Source organism: Triticum dicoccoides, chromosome 2B (genome assembly GCF_002162155.2).
Source record: "Triticum dicoccoides isolate Atlit2015 ecotype Zavitan chromosome 2B, WEW_v2.0, whole genome shotgun sequence".
In the NCBI taxonomy this organism is placed as follows: domain Eukaryota; kingdom Viridiplantae; phylum Streptophyta; class Magnoliopsida; order Poales; family Poaceae; genus Triticum; species Triticum dicoccoides.
Window position 1 is genome coordinate 245,056,428 of NC_041383.1, and position 2,439 is coordinate 245,058,866.

A 2,439-nucleotide genomic window follows, 5' to 3' on the forward strand; every position below is an offset into this window, starting at 1 on the left:
GCCGCTCCTGGTCGTGCGCCCGGGCGCGACTGCGCCAGGCCACGTCCCGCCACGCCCGGGCCCGGCCGCGACTGCGCCAGGCCACGTCCCGCCACACCCCGTGCCCGACCCCGGCAGCGCCAGGCCCCGCCCCGCCACGCTCGCGCCCGACCCCGGCAGCGCCCGGACTCGCCCTCCGCGCCCTCGCGCTCGTGGCGCTCGCTATGCCGCCCGCTGTGGGGTTCGAGCTCGCCCGTCAGCCTCCCTGCGCGCTGCGAGCTCCCTGCCGTGCCTGCTAAGTGTTTGAGGAAATGACAGGGCAGACAAGTCGAAAATGGGTCACGCTGCCGTTGGGCGCACTCGCAAACCTAAATAAAAAAACGAACGCGGACACGTGGACGGGCGACCCAAACGAACAAAAAGCGGACAAAAGTGGCATCCGTTTGGGTCGGCCCGTTGGAGTTGCTCTAAGGGTGCGTTTGGCTCACATTTCTGTTTTAGGGCATTTTGCATACTTGTCCCGGATAGGCCTATTTGAGCTAATGCAGGCTAAAACCCTACATCTGCATGTAGTTTGGTTGTCTGTATTAGTCTCCGGTGAACGAGGGGAGCAATTACGAGTTAGCACGTTGTTTGGTTGCCTGCGTCGTTGATATTAGACAAACAAAACATTGTTTGACTGCAAATGGCTAAAGATGTGATCACTACTTCTCACTAGTGGTGACCTTACCACACACACTGAACATGGTCTTGTTCTGGCTAGGAAACAAATGGCAGTTTATCCTAACTACTAGCAAATAACAGTACAAGTTATTAAGAGTCAATATGGTTGAATAGGAGAAAGTTCAACTATGCTAAGAGCATGTCTAGTAGAACCCTCAAACCCTCAAACCCTTAAAGTAGTTTTAAGGGTTGAGAAGTGCCAGCTTTTGGCACTTTTAAGGGTTGAAAAACAGGGGCAAAGACTAGAACCCTCAAAGCCAACCCTTAAAGCAGTTTAAGGGTTGGCTTTGAGGGTTCTAGTCTTTGCCTTAACCCCAACCTTTAAATCTATCATTTGACATCTCACAATTTATGACTACAAGAACACAATCAACCTCTAAACAAACTACCAAATGGCAATCATTGATGCATGGTTTAATAGTTTACATCACAAAATCATCATCTTCCCCCTCTCATCGGCACCATCACCAAAAAGTTGCACCTCGGCGCCATCTCCTAGACCACATGCGGGCTCCATCAAGCATCTCCATAGGCGCCGGTGGAGTCGTCCACACCGCCATCGCCACAACTACTCATCGGAGTGTCACCTCGAAAAGTAGAGGACGCACCACGGAACATCCTCTTCCTCTCCGCGATGTCCTCCTTGTAGTCCTTCCACCATTGCAATTGGTCTTGATCCATGTCCTTCTTGGACATCATCATGTGCTCCCTCTCTTCCACCATGAGTTGTTTCCATACATTTGCCTCTTTGAGCTTGATCATCCTCTCCTCCAAGTCGACCTTGGGCTTTGCTTCTTCACGCTTTGCTTCAACTTGTGCAACCTTGACCTCTTTCTTCTTCTCGGTGATAAGAAGCTTCGTCTCCAATGTCTTCGTTGTCAATTCATCTCTTGCCTTCATCATGTGCTCCATCTTCTTCCTTAGGCTTGATGCCTCTCCTTCCATCTTCACCCTTAGCTTGCCCTTCTTGGTTCCCTCGGGCTTGCCCAAGTTCCTCTCCTCCTCATCTTCACTATCATCCATCCTAAGCATTGCCGACTTCTTGGGTGCGGTCTCTTGATCCCTCAACACACTCCAACGAGCACAAGCGGTCTTCATCAACTCCCACGGGCCTTGAAAGCAACCGGTAAGTGCGAGAGATGAACCCACTATTCTTCGGCTTGATCCTACAATAGTTGTCCTCGATCCTTTGCCAATACCGTTTACCGGTTTGATCGGTGCCGGTGCTTGCATCCATCCCCACAGCTGCCCAAGCACGAACCAAGAGGATATCTTCCGCCTCGGTGTAGTTTGTCGACCACGCGTGTGGGCGGGAAGCGGCGATGAATGCCTCCTCCCCTATCTCGGCCACCTCCTCCTCGTCCCTTCATCCTCCTCATCTTCCTCCAAGTCGTCGTCAACCCTAAAGGGTTCTAGAGGCGGAGCCCCGAGGTCCACCTCCGCGTCTTGGAGGAGGTCCATGAACGAGGATGGGGTTGCCATTTCCTCAAACACCTCGTGCGCGGCGGGAGGAGGTTCAGCGACGGCGGCGTGCGGGGCCGCGGGCGGGCCCGCGGGCTTCTTTCGCGACTTCTTCATGACCGGGGACGAGCTGGCAACCTTGGAGGAAGCCCCTCGCGGCCCACGGGAGGCCGCCTTCGGCCGGCTCTTCTTGGGGGCGGGCGCGGCGGCGGGGGCGGGGACGGGGGCCGGGGTGGGAGGCGGGAGGAGGTGGTGCGAGGCTCGCCCGCCGCCGCT